Below are 11022 nucleotides of genomic sequence, written 5' to 3'. Positions count from 1 at the left end.
GTGCAGCCATCTACCGAAAAAATAATGGATTTCTTTTTCCCCAAGCCAATATATATTTTATCCAAATATCTGTAAAAAGTTATTTAATTAAAAACTTTTATGTCTACCGAAAGTAGATTAATTTAACCTGCTTCAGAAGCTCTTTTCTTTCGGAAAATGTTAAAAAACTTACTTTTTTTATTTTTATTTTTTTTTATATGTCAACCAACGTCGTTATCGGTAGATCAGTTATAAGCTAAAGCTTTATTTTGTAATTCACTGGAATGGATTGCTTTCAGTAAAATTAATTCCTTTTCATGCTCTCACTTTTTATCTTCCGTTAGTAGCGTATTTATTGCATTCTTTTTGGGAAAAAATTTATAAAAACTTTTTATTTTATTTTTAATGCTGCTTCTATTAAAACACTTTGACATGCACCTGAAAAGATAAGAAGTAATAAACAAATAAATAATTGAAAGGAATTTATTAAAAAAAAAAAAAAAGAACAATAAATATTAATTTAATTTATATTTAATTGTTTTTTATTTCATTTAACATCTCATTTAATTTTATGAATTTAATTTATTTGTAATATTTTTATATTCCCCATCACTTGTGATATAAGTCAAGTCGATGCGGATATATGCAATACCCAGAAAGGCTTGAGATAGAACCACCTGTTATTCAAAACAAGTTTCTAAGTCGATTTAGCCTTGTCTGTCTGTCTAGTTTTCTTGTATTCAACTTATACATAGCAATTTTTCAGAAATTATAATGGAATTTGGTGCACCGACTCGCTCTGACCTAAGGACGAACGCTATAGAAAATAATTCGAATCGAACCACTTTCGCAACTACTGCGCCTATAAAACCTTATTTTGTGAACACTTTAAATTAATGACTGTATTAACCGAACTAGTGTAGAATATTTAATGGCGGGTCATGTCTCACTATAGTGGTTTCACTTATTACTTCTAATTAATATTAAAAATTATTTTAATTTATTTTTAGGTTTTACGGTGGCAAAAACCAGACGCTGTTGTTTGCAAAAGCAAAAGGCTCCGTTTTAAATCGCAACTGAGTTAGTTCATCAAATAAATATATAATGATTAATGTTCGTAAAATTCTTAAATTATATCGAGTAGCTTCTATAGCGACTCATTTCCAAGCGCCGATTTACTTAAATTTCACATACGCAAGTGACAATGATTACAAAGACCCCCTTAGTAGGAAATTAAACAATAGACAAGTTGGAAAACTATATTGGCCTATGAGTAAAACTTGAGACGAGAATATGTAAACATTTATTATTGAAGTGGGCAAGATACTTATTTTTCTTTTACGTGTATTAGGGTGGTGTCTGCAATAAGCCAATTTGGCCTTTTTTCGACACCAATCTGTCAAATTTGAAGCCGATATTTTCATATATGCGATCGAGCGAGTATTTACCGCTGACATAACGCAGACAGAGCGACAGACAGACAGACGGATATGCTTGACGCTGATCCTGATATGGGGTACCTGAAACTCCCTTCTAAACAACACAACACAAAATACCTGTATAACTCCATCCATCCTTTGCTGGTGGGAAGAAAAATTGAACGTACTTTTCTTTATATAAAACTATTCTGGAAATCTTTTTCTTGAAATTTCTAAAAGTTAAACGGTATGCCTAGGTCCAAGTCCCATCTCATTTCAGTTCAAATACAAGGCAAGCAGCAGTAAAATCACGTCAATCATTGTAAAAATCGGGAAAAGTACTTTTTGTGTCGTGCCAACGTTAAGCGCAGCTGAAACCCTAACGAGAGTTGTGAGAAGAAACTCGACACAGATGTCTGTCCAAGTGTCTCCAAAAAAAGTTTTACTATTCTATATACTAACACGAGTTAACTTGAATATTGGCTTACCTTTTAGTCACAGTACAAAATACGTTTCAGGTTTAGCTTTTTTAATAATACACAAAGTCGCCTGCCAGTGGGTAGGTAGTCAGAGCAGTAACCCTTTACCAAAGATGCTCCATAAACTCACTGTCTTTAGCAGAAAAATGGTGAACTTTGTCGTGCGTTCAAGGTCTTTGTTTTCAAAGATCAGTCGTACACAAGAGTTAACACACTACACTAACCTAACTATTCTGAGAAATTTCAGAGAGAGGTCGCAAGTCAAAAGGCATTTTTTGTCTATGATTTTTCCGACTTAACCCAACTGTTTTGAGTTAAATTGTGACTATTGCTCCGGAATATTTATTGTACCCTGTTTGCTCTTATAACTGGCAATCGATGACAATGCCCAAAAACGGCTCTAACATTGTGTTTAAGATCTATTGTATCCCAATTAATCAATCGAACTGTATCAATAGTAAAACTCTCTAATCTGTGTATCATTCATTGTCTTTGTGTAATTGTTTTCTTTATTTTTCAAATTTAAAATAAACTTTTACCCGATAATGAAATACTATACCTAATGATAACAATTAAATAATCCAAAGTATGTACCAAAAGTTAGGTAGCCCGGAAGTTTCTTTCGGTTTTTCTTGACACCAGGTTGAAATGGCTTTTTTCAGACGACTAGACAGATAATTAGGATAAAGGGTGTAGATATTGTTATATAGCGTACGCTTATGTGTGTTTTGTGAAAAGCTTCCAAAGTATTCCGTTTTCTTATAACAATAAGATGTGATTTTTAAAATCGATTATCAAAATGAGCACATAAGACATATTTTGCTTTTTTACTTCAAATATATATAACGAGTAATGAGATTGCAGAAAAACTTAATTCAGCGAAAAAGAACTATTAGACCATGGTTTATAAAGCAGCTGGATATTTTGGATTCCACAAGATTTCAGAGAAATTTATTTAAGAAGACATATTAATATCTGCGATTCGCCGTTGAAGTGAAACCAAAACCATCCATTTCTGCAGAGAATCGTAGCTGGGGATGAAAAATGAATCCTATACAAAACATTGTAACGCAACAGATAATGGTCGAAATCCGATGAATCATTTCAAGAAACCCCAAAACCAGATATCCGCTACGGTAGGATTATAAAAGAATTGCTTCTGCCACGTAACAAAGCAATTAATTTTGAAGCATGCTGTCAACAGCTAACCAATTCAAATGAAGCCTTGCAGCAGAAACGTCTCTGGTTGGTCAACCGAAAAAATATTGTTTTTCATCACGACAAGACATCACGGAAGACCTCATACTTTGTTCGTTAACCGCCAAAGATTTGTAGAACTTGTTTGAGGTGTGTTCCACGTCCACTATATACTCCCGACATTGCACCAACACATTAGCGTCTCTTTCGTTCTCCCCAAAACTATTTAACTAGCAAACCTTTCAATTCAGATGACGGTCTAAATTCATGTATAGCAGTCTAAATTCATATTTTCTGCACAAGATCACAAATTGTATGAGGAGGGGATAACGAGATTGCCTGAAAAGTGGCAACTTATTATTGAGCAAAATGGCAAATATAAACCTTATGTAAAAAAAAATTATTTTATTTCATAGTGAAAACCCGCAAGACATTTGCGGACCACCTAATATTTGTGTGGGCTCTACAATAAACTTACTATTCCTCCACTAGTGAATGTGAACTTCAGCGGTATTTGTTTGAATAATTCTTGGAAAGAGTCAGAGCTGATGTGATTTCATTTCTATTCTGTTAAATTATAGGAAACGAGAAAGTGTTTGCTTCTCTACAACCTGATGATAACAATACATGTACTTGCAAGTATTTGTTTTTATTATGTTGACATTTAATTGAATGAAAAATTTCATTCACAGTCGAGATATCGAGCATAGATAAGCAATACCGGGTAATGCAGCTATGAAGCCTTCTTCAATTTTTTGGTCTGGGAAATTTTTCATGGTCGGGGAGGTTTGCATTTGCATTTATTGAAAGCACCGCTCTCTTATTTTTTTTAATAAACGATGTAAAGTGAAAAACCTGATAATGGCATTTAGCCGTTTTATCCAAAATTTAATAAATGCTTAGCTCAATTTATTTCATCAGCGAACATGTGTTAGTTTTTTACTACAAATATTTGCGAAAAGGTTATGTATTCATTTTAGTTCAAGCCTTCTATTATATCTCATTACCAGAAATATGAGACAAGCCAGTGGAAGATCTGAGCTCAGTTGAGGGCAAATGCAGAACACGCCACATTAGGACCTGGTTGGTTTTTTTTTTCTGTTGTTCTGTAGATATCAGAAACTTGGAATGAAGAGAGAAGTTGTAGTCCAAGTCAGGTCACATGCGACATATGAACATCTTGTTGGCGGCGCAATAAGAGGTACGCCCTCAGAATTGTTTCGTTCTCTGCGTCTGCAATAAGCTTTCAATAACTAACTGTTGAGCGATTACGACTATCATATGGCGAAGGAATGTTTAATCCGAACAATAGGAACCTCCTTACCGTAATACGAAGCTGCCTTAGAGCATGTCATCTTTCAGCGCTTTTCGTTTTCTGTCTTATTCTAGTTCGGAGATTGCTTGCGAGCTAAACTCTCGGTCAGTATTATCGGCGATGATTACGAATAACTTAGCAATTTCGTACCAATTTAAAAGAAGCCAGAGCAGGCGTGGCCCATTATCGCATATTTCTTTCATGCATATAATGCAAGCGGAATAAGAAAATTAAGTGATGGCAGCAGAAAACTGTGTATAGAAAAAGTCATCGACGACTTTTCTTAATTAAAACATTTGTTCCTCCTTTTTTGCATTTGAACGGTACACTTGTTCGTACAAGTGCGTATGTATGTGTATCTGCGAGTGCTGAATGTGCCATAAGACACATATTACAAATCATTTGTGCACACATTTGTAAAACTATTGCTGATGATATCATGTTGTTTTTTGTTATGCTTTCTGTCATGTTTCCTTTCCTCTTTCAGCTTAATCGTTTCTGTGTATGTTACTCCGCGTTCTAAGTCATCTTTTTAGTTTTCAATTATTTTCCTCTTGCATTCGCTTGTAACCATTTACTTAACATGTGTTTAATATTATGAAGGAAAATTTCTATAATTTCCCAGACTAACGCTTCTTGGGGGGCAAATCAAACACACGGCATGCTCTTCGCAAGGCGTAGCGAGAGAAAACAGAATATATTTTTTAAGTTCAGTTAAGCGATTTCCATGAAGCTGTTTGGGTTCGTTGTTTTATGACATCTTTTGACCTTGGATGGGAAAAAGTTTCTTTCAAAAAAGGAATGAATTTTTAAGACATTTTTTTTAAGAACTGTTTCAGAGGTGAGCAACATATGGTACCCGCTGAATTTCAGCATAGGAGAAGTGAAAATACTCCTCTCATTGCTGCTATCTACGTCATTAGTAAAGGAAGGCGATCAGAAACACGTAGTGAGTGCACTAGATCATCAAATTTTATTGAAAATGCCACAAATCGCTCTGTTGGTTGTCTTCAAAGATCTTTGAAGAGCAATGAAATAACTTATCGCAAAGAAAAGGCAGAAGTTGATTCTTTTCGTTCCCTGCCTCTAAACGATTGAATCAGTTCCGGTTATCTATATAAACTTAGCCGATGTTTTACATAAGGACTCAAGTGTTTCAAATTCGAGAGACACACAGTTTTCAAACAAACTGAACCCAACTAACAATTCACAGCATAGGGGTTAAGAAAAAAATTGGGTGAAGCCTTAAGGCAGAGAAGCGCACTTTAAACTAAAAATGTCTCAATTTTCTAAATTCCCAAGCATAGTTCAGCGAATCTTTTGAGATCATTGCGTCATTTGCACACTTTTCCTTTCGACATCTTACCATTCCCCTAAAGCTTGCGAAAAATGCAACACTGGTGTTAACAGCTCACATGTGCAGTAGACGTCTAGGAAGTATGAAAAGGTCAACTTAACACTTTAGCGGCCGATCGCTTATCCAGGGGTCGTCCCTGGCACAGGCTTTGTTTATGTTTCGACTACCGCGTGGAAAGTTTGTGCTTTTCTTATGCTCGTATCAAATTATTCGCTTTCTCTAACGATAAGACTTTCCAATTGTTAAGATGCTCAATATATATAAACTGAAAATCTGTGCCTAATTACCAGTGAGTCGGTCCAAGACTTGAAATAGCCTTAAATTACATTATTCTGTTTCCATTTTCTTCGAGCAAAGGCATAGTTGCTCTTCCTTTGTGTTTTTGAAGGACCACTTGAAATATAAAAATGCCTTTTATTTTTGATTGTAAGAAAGTATTATTGTTGTTACTTTAGTCTTTTAATGCTCGCATGGTTTTCAAGTGTCTATCATATTTTCGATATAATTTTCCTTGTGACTTAAAATACAAAAGTGTTTTGTAATAAAAAAATGCCAGCTATCGAAGCGAAGCTATGTCCGTCTTGTTCAAGCATTTGCAACCATTTTCTAAACTGTTTCCAATGTTAATGCAAGTAAAGCCCTTGCAGGTTCCAGCGAGAGACAAGCCCGCAAAATGTTGGATAACATTTCTAATGATGACTGCTCTTGCTTTACGCCCAGCTATTTATTGTCGCGAATTTGTAAAATGTTATTCAACCAAAGAACTAAATCCTGACACCAAATTGGAACAGGAACTGGGAACTAAGACTTTTACCGGTTTAATAAAGTGAATATCAACTTTTCCCGTTTTAGGTTAAATTATTCCCAATAACTAGAAAGCATCGGATATTTTAATTCATTTGGGAGAAGATATACCATTAGCGCAAGAAGGATTGCAGGACATATCTGCAATTTCGACACCTGAGCAAGGAGCCATCGTAAGACTCAAACTTTACTTTAGTCGTCTCTTGCTTTTTTTTTAAGCGGTCGCTGTATTTTCATTTTTCGCTTTGTATCTGCAATGACCTTCCTCCACCTTTGGCTATTGTCCGCAACCCTAATCAATTTTCATTTTCTCCTTCTCGCTGAGAGGCATAAACGATAGGTTAGCGTTAAGGAATTAAGGCGAACCTGTACAGTAGCTCAATAAAGTCTACACACTGTATAACATATTCAGTTTTCTCATAATGAAAATTGAACTTATGGGTTATGGATCGAAAAATATACTTCTTAAAAAACAAAAATTCATATTAAATAACAATTCACGATTTTTTTTAACTTAAGGTTGTAAGCCAAATATATACATCAATCAATAATGCGAACATATGCTATTCCCTTAACAGCTGTTGAAGAGCAGAAAATGCCTATAAACAATTATTTTGAAGAGCTGAAGGCATTTGCAATTCGATAAGAAAATGTTAACTGTTTAACGAACCGTTAGGAAACGGACAACATAAAGCTTTTACAATTCAATGACTCAGCTAATTACGGGTTGAGTATGTTTGAAAATTATTGTGAAAGGAAAACATAAATACCTAATTTTCTTGCGATGACTTTTTCTTTCGGTGCGCATCACATAATGAATTAACGATCGAATTATTTAATTTTTTACGCTATATTGTGCCATAAATCTCTTTGTTAACAATGCCGGTCAATATGCAAAAAAAAAAGTTTTCTCTTCAAAGACATTCCGTAATAGGTTCTTGATGGTTTAACGATTATGACTGCGTATAAAATTTTCGCCAGCAAAGTTAAATATGTGCTATATGTGCTAAATGGAAATTCCTTTCTTCATATATAATAATTGGCATAAAGTCTAGCAATTTATTGAATATTGTCTCTGAAAAGTGTGTAAAGTCTTGAATTTGAGTTAATAAAACGGGAAAATGTAGTGGTAGCTCTACAGATGCAGTCAGGGTGCACCGATGAAATCTTGAAGGAAGTACATGAAAGAATTGTTAGCTTTGTCGTGCACAAAGTGTCCGTCCATGTTGATAGGCAAACGGCTTATTTTCTTTGTATTTGTTAGAAAAGAAAACGCACTCACGCATAGCAGTTGCAACTGGTTTTCTCTTCTTCTTTGATTGGGACTCAAAACGAATGAACTGTTGCCGTATAGGCTTTCTTCCTAAATGTTAGCTCATTCTATGAATGATAAAGAATCATCGATAATGGCAGAAGAAGACACTATTCACACCAAAGAAAGGGAAGCGAAACAGATTATAAATAAACCGCAGGCACCGAAGAAGAAAGTGAGAAAAACATACAAAAACAAAGTCTACCGATAGCCGAAAAGAAAAACAAAAAAACATTCATCTAATCATCAAAATATAAGCGGTAGTAGAAGCAAGCAAATATGTGCAAAAGTTTTCAATTAAAGGAAAAGAAAATGAAAAGACACAATTATTATTCAATGAATTGTTGAGGAAAGAAAGAAAAAAAAAGATTTCGATATGCTTTACTCGTCTCTAATAAAGAGAAATACATAGAACACATAAACCCACCTAATAGAAGAAATGAAGAGAATCGTAAGAGAGGTTATAACTTTTGAAGTTCGCTTGTATGCGATGAGTTGGAGAAAGAATGCACAACTAATAATAACTGTAAACGCACTCCACATAAGGTTTTGAAATAGGTTATCGAGAGTTATCAGTAATAGTCTGCTAGAGCTGTCTATTCAACTGTTTCATCTAAACAAATGTACACACACGTACAAACATATGACTGCATATTTAAGTAGAGATATACAAACACACCGAGATAGTTGTGGTGGTGACATTTATAGAAATTTTATACGTATGCAGAGGGAAAATAGAGAAAACAAAAGCATTGTAGGTAGGTAAGGAAAAAGGAAAAACAACATAAACTGGAATGTTATACATTTGAAAAGAAGACGACTAGTCGTTGCTGTTGTTGTTGCGAGTTAGTACATATTGCTTTTAAGATATATTGAGTAGAGAGGGTTCCAACGGAAAAGTAAAGACAAAAAACGAAAGCCGAAGTGCGATAATGGTATTATATAGAAGAATGAAGAGATAATTAGATAAATATTTAATCAACTCATGTCTTTTGTTCAAAAAACAGACAGATAATAATAATTTTGTATACAGATATGAAGAAGAGACATGTCATTTACTTACACAATTTCTAAGAAAAAAAAATTCTTTTCTGTTACCGCATTGTAAAGCATTAGTCGAGCCATATTAATATTAAGACCAAGCGAAAATTAAAAACGATTGTCACGTGATTATTAAGACAACATTACGTTATTTGCTGACAATAACCTCGATCAGAATTCACAGTCGAAACTTTTTTCTAATAAAGCGTCACATGAAACCCATTTGGTGGCACAAGTTACTAGGAGAAGCTCGCACTTCCGTTTCTTCATTTCACCGCATTTAAAGAAGAAAGTACAGTCATATTATGCTTTTTAAGCATTCTACGCAATACCGAACATCGGTTTATTGTTGTTGTTTTAAATACGAATTGCCGGTATGGACATGGGAGCTGCATTATGTTCTTATTAGAATGTCTCAAAAAATTCTTACATTCTGAACAGGAAAATATTGGGATGTCCGGAAAGCAATTTCCTTTTTTTTTACGGAAACGAAAAACGACTTCCTTATAGTGTATAAACATTCTATCATGACCGATGAAATTCGATAAATTTAATAACTCATCGATCTCATCAGTTGTTATTCGTCACTTGCCTTTGTTGTCTCTTGATTGGCTTTAACTGGGCTTAAGGAACATGGTGCATCGCCAAGATGAAAATCGCCAGATCGCAATTATGCAAACCAGTTTTGACGCCGACATTCCCTCATCTGTCTTGAAGAGCGTTTTTCCCTTTCTAATAACAACAAAATAAAATATGCGGAAAGTGCTGCTTTACTTTACATATTTGACTGTTTAGAATCAATCGATCTTTTTCACAAGCAAGAATCGTTGTATCAGTTGTCAAAATTTGTGTATTAAATTGTCTTTGAAAAAATGCAATTAAGTCCACTGTTGGGAAAAAATGAAATCGCTTTTCCAACAACCTAATAGTTTGCATACTATTTATTTTAAATGCCGTTATCTAAATAAACAAGCTAAAAACCGGGGGCCAACAATAAATTGAACATTATTTCGGGCAAGTAGAAACTACAGGCTTTGTAATTGTCGTTTTTTTTTTTACCTTTAGCTGGGAGACTTTCAAATGAAGCTACTCACCTAAAACTTTGCGCAGGAATATTATGTCAAAAATTGTTATAGAAAATGTAAGAGAAGTACATAAGTAACAATCTAAATTGAAAGTTGTGGACCTTATTAGAGGCCGTAGAATCAATTATTTTCTTGGTAAGCAACGTTTGGCTTCCCCCATTTTTTAATAAACGAATTAATTCACTCCAATTGTTTAAAATTTGCAAATGAATATCATATTCTCGGACAAGAAAAAATGATGTTTAATAGCGTATTTAGCGACGAATGTAACGTTATTTATTGAAGACGTTCACAAACACACACTTAATGATCAATTTCACCAGGCGAGGCACTTTACCATTAGATATTACAGTAGATCTTCAAACTGAATGAGTAAATTCGAACAAAGTTGTCATTTTAATATGGTTCAATTATTTTAAAAAAATCATTTCGCTACACTAGCATTTGCGCGGCAAAATTGTACGGTTTCTCCTTAATGTAAAAAAATATTTATTATCTCTTCCTTCTACTTATTAAAATTCGATATTATCGAGTGCTCGTAAATAAGTCAAAGACCACATTTTCCTTTTTGTGTGTGTAATAGATTCATTTATTAAATCAACAAAAGAAGAAAACATTGATAATTAACCCACCATTTAGTTTGAAACGTCAACGAATACCATTGGATTAATGTCGCTTAACAGCCGTAATATTTTATAATTTTGATTGAATAATTAATCTTTAATTTGCAATAACCGTAAATAGTCCAGAATTAAAAATAAAAAAGAAATAATTTTTCAAAAATGGTTTTCAAATAATTGGTTTTTATTTTCAAATTTTTTTTTTTATATATTTTTTCATTACGTTTTGTGGAAATTATAGATTAATTTTTTTATTAATTTTTTTTTTTGTATCAAATATATTGTTATTGATCGTACAACAGCTATTCAAGTAATTTTATGAACTTTTTTTTATCCAAAGCAAATATTAACAACACGAGACCAACTCAGCTGATTCATTTTCTATACCGTTACTATTCTTATTGCTGCCGCTCTT

The 11022-nt window shown here is 33.7% G+C and overlaps 1 protein-coding gene across 1 annotated transcript in view; it reads right to left on the bottom strand.

Annotated features, from left to right (window-relative positions):
- Nucleotides 1-10811, bottom strand: part of LOC119640124 — a 149174-nt gene extending 138363 nt beyond the window's left edge. Inside the window, exons 1-2 of the mRNA XM_038037959.1 lie at nt 10620-10811; nt 173-417 (exon numbers count right to left, since the gene is read on the bottom strand). The gene's annotated coding sequence lies outside the window, so the exon portion shown is untranslated. The remainder of the gene's footprint in view (nt 1-172; nt 418-10619) is intronic.
- Nucleotides 10812-11022: the final 211 nt, after the last annotated feature.

Source organism: Glossina fuscipes, unplaced genomic scaffold (assembly GCF_014805625.2).
Source record: "Glossina fuscipes isolate IAEA_lab_2018 unplaced genomic scaffold, Yale_Gfus_2 115, whole genome shotgun sequence".
NCBI lineage: Eukaryota > Metazoa > Arthropoda > Insecta > Diptera > Glossinidae > Glossina > Glossina fuscipes.
Note: the sequence above shows the minus strand (reverse complement) of the source record. Positions and strands in the feature narration are given on the sequence as shown.